The sequence below is a fragment of the Spermophilus citellus genome, assembly GCF_964194105.1.
Source record: "Spermophilus citellus genome assembly, chromosome: 3".
Taxonomy (NCBI): domain Eukaryota; kingdom Metazoa; phylum Chordata; class Mammalia; order Rodentia; family Sciuridae; genus Spermophilus; species Spermophilus citellus.
Window position 1 is genome coordinate 110321728 of NC_138184.1, and position 13560 is coordinate 110335287.

The window sequence follows — 13560 nt, forward strand, 5'->3', positions numbered from 1 at the left end:
GCAGTCTTGGAGCTAGTGGCCGGTCGGGTGGGCGTCTCTAAGTTAGGTGTAAAGCTCTATGCCAAAGTCGAGAAGGGTGCCACAAGCCGGGGTAAGTGGCCTGGAATCATACAAATCTCAGAGCCGTCAGTGCACCTCTTCTCCGCCCTCCTCTTTGTTCGTGAGATCACGTCCCCTCCCTCGACTCCACCTACTCCTCGCGTCGATGCTCAAGCTCTGCCGCCGCCTCCAGGCCGCTTTTGGGACACCTGGTATGGGCCACCTCAGAGCAGGGATTGAGTGACCAGCAGCACCTTGACCCCGTGTTGGACTGCCTGGGACCATCTCAGATGGAGCAAGATCAATCACACAGCATGTCTTCCCCCGCGCACATACCTTTGCTCAGATACCCTCAACTAGCGTGCTTCTCCCAAGCCCTTATAGGATCTGCCTCTTGGAGCGCCAGAGTCCTAAACAGGGAATATGGACTCTAGACTCTCGTTCAACAAATGGAGGAAATTAAGGCTCAGAGAGAGCCAACATTTCCAAGAGCAAACAAAAAGTCAGCCAGACTCATTCTATTCCACATGCTGGTGTCCCTGGAACCTGCTACCCCAACTATTCTCCTTGGGGACCAAAAAGGGTGGAGACTGGGAACATGGAGTCTGAATTACTTGCCATTAAATAAAAAGTATAAAAATATAACTCATTTGTTCTGTACTTGTCATGCACCAGGTACATAATCCCTGCAACAACCAAATGATACCAGAATCATTGTCCCATTATACAGATGAAGACAACCCATAGGTAGTGGAGCTGTGATTCATACTTAATACCTTCTGAGTCTAACACGTTCTGAGTCTAGTGCTTCTAAGCAGTAGAACGTAGGATTGTGGGAAGTTGGAAGTTGGTTCCAGTTGCCCCAGAAGAACCTGGATTCAGATGCTATGCTACAGCAACTCCCCTCCCCCGCCACACACACACACACATATTTAAGGAGAGATCTAGTATACACTTTCTTTTCCATGTTTTTTCATTTCATCCCCCAAACCCTGTGAAATAGTTTTACACATTGGAAAATCAAGGCACAGAGAAGAAAGCCATCTTCCAATCACCCTGGAGCAGGAGTAAATAGAGAACAATTTGGCAGATAAAGTTTGAGGTCCTCAGGTGTCTCTACTTGGCCTAGGATCCATGTTATTTCCTGAAGGAGTGTGTATGTCCTCCAAAGCCAACTCTGTTGTACCTCATGCACCACTTTGGACCACTCCTTCTTGCAGAGCACACCTAGATTCTTAGGGCTTGCTTGAGGTGTGGCTTTTGGCTCCAGTGAACTGCATGCTTGGTCTAGCTATGTTCCTCCACAGGCTGGGAGGAATTATACAGATGAGGCCCATATGCATTGACTTAAGTCTTGCACTCACAATTATTTTACCCTGTGGTACAGTAAGGATGTGAGGGTTCCAATCAGTCTCTGCTGTCAAACTCTCAGAGAATACCTACCTGTCTGCCTCTTTCTCTTCCTACTTGCAGAGGGTGGTGCTGGTGCAGAGGGCAACTGGTGGTGGGGGTGATCTAGAGATCAAAAGGTAGCCCAGCACTAGTATGGGGGAAGTTTATAGCCACAGACCAGGAAAGAGTAAACATCACATGAGGAGGGCCCTGATATTTGCTGAGCACCTGTTGCATGTCAGACAACTATTGCAAGTTAACCACTATGCAAGATAGATGTAGCTGGATTCTACAGAGGAGGAAATTAAAGCTCATGGAAGTGAAGGCACCTTGGGCTTGCATGATATGTGAATAGTGGAATTCTGCCCAATTCTGAAGCCCCTTCCCTCCACCTTGCAGCCTTGAGGATGGGGGAAATCCTGGAAGGCTTCTGAAAGAAGGTGGTTTGTGAACTGACCCTTGAATGTAAGAGGAAAGAAATTCACTTCACAGAGAAAAGGTAATAGGCACGGAAGAGCATTTTTGGCAATGCAAGTAGAGGCCAAGAGGCTTGCAAATAGGAAAAGAAGGATCATTCTCCTCTGAGTGAAACAGGAGATGGAAGTGGCCCTCTATCTGCCCATCTTTAAAAAGAAGGGGTTGGACCAGTCTGCTCTAAGCTCTCCTAGAGCAAAGGGCTATAACAGGAAAGATCCAGATTCTTCCAGGTCCAACCCTGGACTGGCAGAGTAGGGAGTGGCAAAAGCAGATGTGGGGCCAAGGGTAATATTTTGCTCCAGTGCCCAAGTCTGAGAATGAATATTTTACCAAACTGGTGGTGTTGAATCCCTGAGTCACCCTGGCTTCCCCTCCCCCTAGTCAGGGTCCTGCAGAGAAAATCCAGCCCTGGGGTTAAGAGGCAAAAAACAGGGGCTGGGGATGTAGCTCAGTGGTAGAGCACTGGCCTAGCATGTTCAAGGCCCTGGTTCAAACCCCAGTACCAGAAAAAAAAAAAAAAGGCAAAAATGGTTATGGGTCTTAGTCCTATTTCTACCCCATGGAAGGCCTTGGTCCTCTCAGTTTCAATTTTCTCATCTATTCAATGAGTTGTGCTCTGAGCTCCCTAAGCTCCCTATACCTAGCCTGGACAACATAAGATTCCAAGGCTTTCAGAGGGAACACCATCTTGGCTAAAGTGGATAAAAGCCAGATGAGACCAGGAAGCTACTAGGCAACAGAGGGTTGGAGGAGTGTGAGAAGGGATGGAGTTGGGCCTGCAGTTGGAGTCTTCAAGAGAGAGAGATGGTATCTGGTTTCTAGAAGTTATGGATAACAAAGCCCTTACTTGCTTTGGTATGTGGAAAGGACAGAGGAAAAGCAGCCTGGAAGAGGAGAACAATATAAGCAAAGGAAGGGAAGTAGGACCATGAGAACTGTGTAAAGGAACAGTCAGGCAAGTGAAGCTGGAACATGAGGTCCCTAGAGGAGAACTGCTTCTTGCTGGGGTTGGTTTGATCCAAGGACTGTGATCCTCCTCCTCCTGAGTGGAACTGGAGGCTCCCAAGGTCACGCCAACAGCCCTAGGGGTACAAATGAGGACCTGTTTCTCAAACCAGTTCGGCAAGGCCATCATCTCTATGATGTCATCCAGCTGTGTGTTCTCTGAGCAATAGTGCCAGACAAACTTCCGGCCTTGGAGGAGGAGAAGGAGGCCCCTGAAATGCCCACTAGGCAGCAATGAACTCTAGGAGAACAGCCTCATAGACAAACAGGAGAATGTTGGATGGGCCAGCCTGGACCTTTTGTTCTTGGCGCCTGGAGAGGGAGTTTAGGTTCAAGGTGGGGGCACTGTGTAATCATCTCAAGTGGGTTCAACCCTGGTTTCTAATCACTTTTATAATACATGTGTAGCATTTTTATCACTATGACCCTGTGAATCCTGTGAGTTCTTATAATTATAAAAGGCTCAGTGAAGCTCAGCCATACCGCACCTCACACACAATTCTAACCCACACTCTTGTTCTTAATACACCATCTGACATTTAGAAGTTTGCCCATTTGAGGTCTTGTCAGATGGGTGTGTGTGTGTGTGTGTGTGTGTTGAGTACTGGGGATCGAACTAAGGGGCACTCTACCACTGAGCTACATTCCCAGTCCTTTTTATTCTTTTTTTAAATTCTTTTTTTTTTTTTTAGATGTTGATGGACCTTTATTTATTTATTTATTTATATGTGGTCCTGAGAATCGAACCCAGTGCTTCACACATGCTAGGCAAGTGCTTTGCCACTGAACCACAGCCCCAACCCCCTTTCTATTCTTTTTTATTTGGGGATAGAATCTTGCTAAATTGCTGAGGCTAGCCTCGAACTTGCAATCCTCTGTTTCAGCCTCCCATGTCTCTGGGAGTACAGTCATGTGCTGCTACTACTATAAGTGGCATCAGATTTTTAAACCGACACTTTTCATTATTTGTGAATACAGCAGCTGAGTGTTAGCATCACACAGTCCTGAATGTTAACCTCATGGACCATCTATCTAGACAGGTACCCTGTGTCTCAGAGAGGGCAAGGGACAAACTTTAGGTCACAGAGCAAATTAAGGGTAGAGCCACTCTGCACTTCAAATCCCCAGCTTTCCAAATCCCTTATTTCTTTCTCAGGGCCTGGAACACCCAAATGTAAAATAGCAATAGTAACTGGTATATATTGAGCAGCAACTATGTGCCATACAATCATTTAAACATCACCACAGCCTGAGTAGATGCTAAAATTATGTCAATTTTACAGATAAAGAAACTGAGATTCAGGGCTGGGGCTGTAGTTCAGTGGAAGCGTGCTTGCCTAGCACATGTGAGGTACTGGTTCAATCCTTAGCACCACATAAAAATAAGCAAATAAGGGGCTGGGGTGGTGGCTCAGTGATGGAGCATGCATCTTGCACGTGTGGGGCACTGGATTCAATCCTCAGCACCACATAAATAAATAAATAAAGGTATTGTGTCCCTCTACAACTAAAAAAGAAAATTAGAAAAAATAAAATAAAGGCATGATGTCCATCTAAAACTACAAAATAAAAATTGAAAAAAAGAAAGAAAGAAAAAGAAACTGAGAGGGAGGTCACTTGTTTGAGTTGACAGCATGTTGTTGGTAGGGCTGGGATTGGAACCCAGCTTTGTGGGCCCTTCTCCTTTAGCAGATCTGATAAATCTCAACAGAGGCAGGAAAGCCTTTCTTTGCAGACTCCAGAGGTGAGCAGTATCTGGTTCAGAGCTTCCATGCAGGCCTGGCTTCTCTGGGGTGGTTAGAAAAGTGCTGAGGCTGCAGAAGGGCTCTGAACCTTCCCAGAGGAGGCAGCCACAGTAGGAGGGACTGCTCAGCACCAACTTCAGAGCCAAGTGTAAACGTGGCTGCAGGACCAGCTGCAGCAAGGGAGGGCAGGCAGACGGGGTGGGGCCCAAACCCAAACCCAGCCTTCCAGTCACTTTCCCAGCCATTCAACAGCCAGGCCTGGCCCTGCACGCCCTTTTCACTCCCCCATCTGGATTTGAGATGAGGACACTGGGCCTAATAGCTAAATAGCAGTGGAGGAGTGCCTGGAGTCACAGCCACTGGGGGACTGGGGACCCCATAATCTCATGCAGGCTTCAGAACTTAAAAAATAAAAGCCAGTTCTTATGAAGTTCATATTATGTGCCAGGAACTGTGTTAAAGCTTAGTGGACAGTAACTCACTCATTCCTCATGATCATTTCAATGGAATAAGACTATTATGAGCCCTTTTGTTGAACAGAAAAAACCTAAGCACATGAAGTTAAGCAAATTGCCCCTGATGACAATATGAATTTGGCAGCCTGCAATTGCTGAGCATGTACAATATCCCTTCTGGGCACTGTGCTAAGCATTTTTCATTGATTCTCCACAGTGTTATGAAGCAGTTTCTAATTTATTAAGATGAGGAAAAAATAAGGCTCAGAGAGAAAAGTGACTTGCCCTAGGTCAGACGGTTGTAGTGGACACAGTCAGGACTCCAACCCAGGATTTTCTAGCCAAGAGAACTTGAGAACTCAGTTTCTAGAATCAGACAAGCCTGAATATGGTGGTGACATCATTGTTTTTTAGCTATATGATGTTTGTAAGTCACTGCTGAGCCTCTATTTCCTCCTCTGTAAGATGGGGTTTTAGTTGTGATGATATTAACATCACCGCCAGCCATTAAACCAGCCTTGGGTATGACAGATAATTTATTTTGCTGCACTGGGAATGGAATCCTTGGCCTTGCATGTGCTAGGCAAGTGCTCTACCAGTGAGGTACAGTCCCAGCCCCACGAGGTACTTGATTGATTGACTGATTGCAGAATCCAGGAGCACTTTACCATGGAGCTACATTCCTAGGCCTTTTTTTTTTTTTTAAACAAAAAAAGTAGCCAGTGGGTACTTTAGGTGGTGCATTTACATTGTACATTCCTTCATTCAGTTCTACAACAGCCCCAATATGGTGACTCCTGTCTTCTTGTGCCTATTTTTTAAAGGAGAAGTATGCGGCTCAAAGGGGAAGAAGGCTTGCCCAGAAGTAACAGCAAGTGAATCAGGCTGGCATGGTGCCACATACCTGTAATCCCAGCTATTGAGAGGCTGAGGCAGGATTATCACAAATTTGGGAGTAGCTGGGGCATCTTAGTGAGACCCAATTTCAAAATAAAGGACTGGGGTGTAATTCAATGGTAGAGCACTTACCTATGATGTGTGAGATCCTGGGTTCAATTTCCAGCAAAACAGCTCTAATCTGGTGTTGAGCCCAGTGCTGAGATTCTAGAGGCTGAACTGTTGCCTGTTATTTCCTTATACTTTGTACCCCAATACTGAGGCACAGAGGGGGAGTGGGATATGCCTGGATCACACAGTGAAATAGGTCTCTGGGGTCATCAAATTTTCTTTTCTTTTTTTTAATATTTATTTTTTTATTGTACTTGGACATAATACTTTTATTTTATTTATTTTTATGTGGTGCTGAGGATTGAACCCAGGGCCCTGCACATGCTAGACACTAGACAATTGCTCTACTGCTGAGCCACAACCCCAGCCCTGGGGTCATCTAATTTTCAAAGACCAGGAAGGGAAAGCTTGCCTGCCAGCCTCAGGTCACTATAGTCTCAGCTTCTTAGGGCTTGAGCTCAAGCATTCCCCAGTCCCAACTTTGTGAAAAGATGCCCTATTATTCCAAAGCCTAGGTCAAGATCCTGATATTTTAGGTCCCTTTTTCTGGAAGCCTGGGTACTAAATTCCAGTTCAATTGGCAGAGGTGGGAACCTCCTAACCAAAGAAGACCAGTCTGTGAAGTCACTAGGGATGCCTGGGGCATAGCAAGAGCTTCAGGTTTTGCTTAAACCCTGATTCATGAAGTCACTGGGTACTTTACCTCCCTGAGCTTCAGTTTCCTGGACTTTCAAATGAAGGTACTGATACCGCCTAGAGTATATATATATGTATGTATGTATATATATATATATATATATATATATATATATATATATATATATATAGAGAGAGAGAGAGAGAGAGAGAGAATATATATACACCAACTTTGCTATATATATTTTGGTATATATTGACTGACTTCAGCTTGCCCCCCTGTTTGCAATGTTCTTTTGAAACTCTTCCATTCAGGAATATGTTATCTTATCTGTTGGGCTCAGCCATGTGACTTGTTTTGGCCAATAGAATGTAGTAGACACTGCTAGTTCTGAGACTGGGCCTTACTATGTCTCATAGCTTCTGATCTTTCTCTTGGACCCTCCCAGCTATAATGTGAACAAGGCTGGCTATCCTGCTTGGGTATTATTTTTTATCTCAAAATAAAAATAAAAAGGGCTAGGGGTGGAGATGTAAGAGATTACTGGAACAGAGCAAATTGACTTAGCTGAGGCTACCCTGTCAGTCATCAGTTGATCCAATAGCCAAACACAGATGAATGAGTACATCCAACTGAGACCAGAAGAACTTTTAGCTGAGCTCAGCCAAAAGTGCCAATCCATGAAATCATAAACCAAATAGATGGTTGCTGTTTTAAGGCACCAAGTTTTGGGGTGCAGCATTGTTATGGCAATTGATAACTGATATATACTTTTTTCCCCTTTGTAGACTATTCTTTTTTATTTTAATTTGTTCCTTTTTGATATATATGACAGTAGAGTATATTTTGACATATTATACATACATGGAGTGTAATTATGCTAATTAGTGTCTTATTCTTGGGGTTGTACATAATGTGGAGTTTTCTGATACACACTTTAATTTAGTGTTAGTACTAATTGCTGTAATGAACCATAAGTCTTAGTAGCTGAATCAGACTTTATTTCTCACTCATACAAAGTCTTATGTAGGTTGAGGGGTTCTCCCAGACAGCTCTCTTCCAAGCAATGACTCCTCCAGATCCTCCCTAGAATCCATTCCTGAAACCTCTGCATGTGAAAAGTCTGAAAATCAAATGAGGCACATCTACTTTTAACTGCCTTGGCCCAGGGGTGGCATGTGTAATTTCGTTGGCCAGAAGGCAGTCACCTGCCCTCTGCCTGTGTGCCTAGGCAAAACAAACAGGTTGGAGAATACAAAGCACTGCTTTTGCCACATTCCTCTCCTCCTTAGGTGGTGATGAGGGATCAGGCAGAAAATTAACTTCTAAAAAGAATCAACTCCAGGCCATCAAGTTAGAGGCCAGCCTAAGCAATTTAGTGATTTCCCCATCTCAAAATAAAAATAAAAAGGGCTAGGGATGGAGATATAACTTAGTGATAGAGCTCTACTGGGTTCATTCCCCAGTAACAATGAGAGAGAGAGAGAGAGAGAGAGAGAGAGAGAGAGAGAGAGAGACTCTTTTATGCACCCAAGTTAGATCCCCAGCACCCTGAGAGGAGTGGAGATAGAGCACTACTGCACTACTGGGTTCATTTCCCAGTAACAATGAAAGAGAGAGAGAGAGAGAGAGAGAGAGAGAGAGAGAGAGAGAGAGAGAGAACTCTCACACACCCAAGTTAGAGAGAGAGAAAAACTCTCTCACACACCCAAGTTAGATCCCCAGCACCCTGAGGGGAGTGGGGATCAACTCCAGCATCTACCAGTGGTTTAAATGAGGGGCAATTTATAGGTGAAGAATCCAAGGCTCAGAAAAGTTGAGGGATTTTCCCAAAATCAGTCAAGGCAGTAGTTATGTTGTGGTAGTAAAGGGCGCAAACATCTGGAAGTAGACAGATTAGGGTGTAAATCCCAACTCCCTGCTGTGTGACAATTGACTAATTTCTTGGGCCTCAGTTTCCTCATTGGTAAAATGGGGAGAGGAATAGTTTCAACCTCATTAAGTTGGGGGTGATCATTCAGGGAGTTTGTCTGTGTCCAGAACTTAGTTCAAATCCTAATACCCTTACAAGGGCTTGCTTAACAACAGTGAGTCACCTGGAAGAAGTTGATGTTATTTTTGATCTTATCTTCCCACAGTACATAAATTTGGCCAGGAGTCTTTATTATGTTTGGGGTAAAACCTGTCCCTTCCCCCTACCTCTTGTGGTGTGGTTTTATTTTCTTGGTTAAGAGAAGGAAATATTTCACCCAGTTGTATTTTTGTCACTTAACAAACATTTATAAGCACAAAACTTCTAAACACCTATACCTGTGTTGCTGAAAGATGTCTGAAATACCTTCATTATTGCTTCCTTTAGGCTAACTCTTAGGTCCATAAAATGTGTCCCCTTCTCAACCCACCTCTAGGATTGTTCCTTCTCTGGGAAGAGGGCAGAGCAAAAGGGTCTCAATATAATCAGTTCCAGCTGGGGAAAGGCCAGGGTTAGCGCAGACTGTGCTGGATGTGCGGTCTGAAAATCCTGAAAAAAATTTCCACCCAACCTTAAGGGGACGTTCGAGGTGGCTGAGAGATGGCTTGGCCTCCACTCTCTCCTACTTAACTTTCCCATTGCAGCCAGAGGTCCATAAGGATCTCATGATACCTAGCAAGCCTGATGGAGCTCACAGTCTAGAAGGGAAGATATATTCAGTAAATAGACTCCCACATAAAGTTTTTAGAGATTATGGTGAGGTCTCTGCAGAAGGAATTACATGGCACCATGCCAGCATGTACTGGAGGCCTATTTAGATGCTGCTGCTGCTGCTGCTGATGATGATGATGGTGTGATTTGTGGTGCTGAGGATTGAACCCAGGGCCTCATGCATGCAAGGGAAATACTCTATTACTAAGGTCTATCCTCAGTCCTATTATTATTATTATTTTAAAGTAATTTTGTCTAGTTATTTTTAAATTTTAAATTTTTATCATTATTATTTGGTTGAATCAGGGCTTTTCACATACTAGACAAGTATCCTACCACTGAGTACACCACATGCCCTAATTTATTTTTTAAGTTTTGTTTTGAATAGGTAAACAGGAAATTTGTTAAAGAATTGAGTTGGTCTTGGAGTACGGGTGGGGGTGTTCCAGGCAAGGGGAGCAGGCTCTGTAAATGTCCTGAGCCAAGAACAACCTTCAAGAAGTGATTGAGAACTAATGTGTCTACAATTTAAAGGGTGAGGGAGCCATGGGGTTTGAATGAGAAAGAAAGGGAGCAGGGGGCAGATGAAAGAGTCTGGGGACAGGTCTATAATTTGAGGGGTCTGATACAAAATGAAAACATGGGGTCCCTTATTCAAATTTATTTAGAATTTCCAAACGGTGGTTGCAGAGCACTAAAAAAGTGTGAGACCCTGTGCCTCATGTTGAAATTGGTCCTGGCTGTAGACCATAATAAGAAGGGAGGACTTTGCTGTGGGGGCTTCAGGGAGCCAGGGTCAATAAGATCTAATTTGCATAAACCTTAGTTGTTCTCCTCTCTACACCAAACCTGGATGGTGTGTGACTCTGCTCAGGTGGCTTATTTCATTTTCCTTTTCAGCATGTTACTATCCTGCTCAAGAACCTTCAGTGGCTCCCACTTCCTATCAGATTGAACCAACCTCCCTAACCAGACACTCAAGTCTCCTCATAATCTTCCTTCATTGGTTTGGTTAACTTAATGTCAACATAGGCTATAAACTGAATCCCAGAGAAATAATGAGCCAATCCAAGGTTTTATGGCAATTACAGGAAGGCAGGTCAGCACTGGAATCTGGCCCACCCAGCCCTGGAGGAGGGTGAAGTTTCATGGTGTGCTTTGTACATCCTCGCTTGTCACTGAGCCATGCATACAATAATGCTCAATATATGCCTGTGGTAGTGTGATATTACTAGGACACAAGTGGGGGTGGGGTTGTGTGTGTGACAGTTAGCATCCAACCTGACTCCTCCTGTCCCTCACCAATACCTCTAGGCATTCACCATGCTCCACTGCACCCAAGCCTGTGGACCAGGTCTTGCCATATACATGTTGTATTTGGCCTGTACAGCTTTTAAAGCTTTTTAAATTTGTTGTTAGCATTTAAAAATCAGGAAATCTCACATAGCAATCTGCATTTTTGTTTCTCTGCAAAGTCTTGAGCCTGGATCTGGATTCCTCCAGGGCATCAGTTGCTTCTAATCTACTCTCCCCAGGGCATTTCACCCTGCTCCCCAGGGGCGTGGTAGAATTTGGGACCTTGAAATAAAAGTGCCCTAGTTACTACCAAGGACCAATCAAAATTCTGAAAACTGACCAGTCAGATGAACAATTCTTCCTTTTGAGGGCAGGGCAAGGAGAAGCAAATCCCTCCAGCAACTCTGCCAACAGGGAGTGAGAGGGTTGTTTTACCCCAAGTTTTACAACCAGCTCCAGCCTGATAGGTCACTCCTGAAATCTGTAAGGCTTAATAGAGGCAATGGATATTCCACAGTTGGCCATGATTTTTTCTCCCACCTGGTATTTGCCTTTGTAGTTTTCTTTGCCTAAACTCTTCATTCTCCTCATCTTTGCTCTTTGACTCAACCCAACTCAAAAATCACCTCCTTAGAAAGACCTTCCCAAGGGCTGGGGATGTGGCTCAAGTGGTAGCGTGCTCGCCTAGCATGCGTGCGGCCTGGGTTCGATCCTCAGCACCACATACAAACAAAGATGTTGTGTCCGCCGATAACTAAAAAATAAATATTAAAAAATTCTCTCTCTCACTATCTCTTTAAAAAAAAAAAAAAAAAGAAAGACCTTCCCAAGAGCACCTGTCTGAAACTCTTGAAAATTACTCTGTACTGTATTATACATATCTCAATGCCCATCATAGCATTTATTACCTCAAACGACTTATATGTTGTCATTTGTTTCCTGCTAAGACTATGAACTTCATAAAGCTAAAGCTAGTGATGGAATCCAGCTTGCTTAAGAGCCCCCAGGGCCTAGAACAGGTTCTGGCTTCAAAAGCACTCACCACACATTTGTGGAACAAATGAACCATTGGATCCACAAAAGACCTTTCCCTGGAGGATGCCCGTCAACTGGTGTGGGTGGGAGCCCAGTAAAAGGCCAGCCAATTTGCAATTAGGGAGCAATTAGTCACTAGCTAATTGATGCAAAAGACAGGGTGAGGGATTGTGGGGGAGGTCAGGAAGCCTCTGGTCTTTCTCTGGGAAATATTCAGAGGCCAAAGAAGAATCCTTGGGATAACCTTTGAAAACCTCTTCTGCTCAAGGCCAGTTTAGTGGCCCATGACTGTTAACCCAGCAACTTGGGAGACTGAGTTAGGAGGATCACAAGTTCAAAGGCCAGCCTGGGCAAATTAGTGAGACCTTGTCTCAAAATAAAAAGAACTATGATGTAGCTCAGTGGCAGAGGGCTTCCCTAGCACCTGTCAGGCTGTTGGTTTGATCTCCAGTATTGGAAAAGAACAAACAACAACAAAACCCTCTTCTGTATTACTGAAGGAGATTTAAATGATCGGTAGCCCCTACGGTACTTAGCAAGGTGAAGGGGCCTGTGTCTGTAATCCCAGTTACTTCTAGCTATTTGAGAGCCTGAGGCAGGAGAACCACAAGTTCCAGGCCAGCCTGGGCAAATTTATGTGAGTTTATCTAAAAATAAAAAGAGCTGGGGATGTAGCTCAATGGTAGAGTGCCGGGGCTGGGGATGTGGCTCAAGCGGTAGCGCGCTCGCCTCGCATGCGTGCGGCCTGGGTTCGATCCTCAGCACCACATACCAACAAAGATGTTGTGTCCCCCAAGAACTAAAAAATAAATATTAAAAAAAAATCTCTTCTCTCTCTCTCTCTCTCTCCCTCCCTCCCTCTCTCTCATTCTCTCTTTAAAAAAACAAACAAACAAACAAATGGTAGAGTGCCTCTGGGTTCAATCCTCAGTACCCAACCCCAGCCACAAAAAGACTTGGTTCTTTTAAGAAGCAGGTGGGTCTAACCAGGCTGGGGAGGGTGGTGCTGGAGAATCAGAACTGAAGTGAAGGGGTAGGACTGAGGAGGAGTCACTCTTTCCTATTTCGAAAAATACTTGCTAGCCTCAGTAACTTAGTAAGACCCAGTTTCAAAAGAAAAAAGAAAAAAAGACTGATTAGCTCAGTGGTGGAGTGCCCCTGGATTTAATCTCCAGTACTCCCCTACCCTGCCAAACAAATCCCAAACCAAAAAGACTTCTGAAGTATTAAGAAAGATTCTTGCTGGGTGCGGTGGCACACACCGGTAATTCCGAAAGTGGCTTTGGAGGCTGAGGTAGAAGGATCTCAAGTTGAAAGCCAGCTTGAGCAATTTAGTGAGGCTCTAAGCAATTTAGCAAGACTCTGTCTCAAAATAAAATGTAAAACGGGTTGGGGATGTGGCTCAGTGGTTGAGTGCCCCTGGGTTCAATCCCCATTACCCCCACCCAAAAAAAATTCTTTTGGGCTGGGGGTGTAGCTCAGTGGCAGAGCATTTACCTTGTGTGCACAAGGCTCTGGGTTCATCTCCAGCATCACAGGCACTAAAAAGACAAACAAAACAAAAACCTTTTGTTTGTAAATACCAAAACCTTCTTGGGTTAGCTTATGCAAAAAAAGGAGAGTTTATTGGAAGGCCATCATCAGAAGTGGTATCAAGATTATAAAAATTTCAAGATTAAAAAGGAGGCCCCTTGGGCTGGGGATGTGGCTCAAGCGGTAGCGCGCTCGCCTGGCGTGCGTGCGGCCCGGGTTCGATCCTCAGCACCACATACCAACAAAGATGTTGTG

General features: G+C 44.5%; 1 pseudogene across 1 annotated transcript in view; it reads left to right on the forward strand.

The window, feature by feature from the left end:
• Window positions 1-205: 205 nt before the first annotated feature.
• Window positions 206-13560, forward strand: part of LOC308643399 (SUMO-conjugating enzyme UBC9-B-like) — a 57702-nt pseudogene continuing 44347 nt past the window's right edge. Inside the window, exon 1 of the transcript in view lies at window positions 206-251. The product of the transcript in view is annotated as an SUMO-conjugating enzyme UBC9-B-like (transcript). The remainder of the gene's footprint in view (window positions 252-13560) is intronic.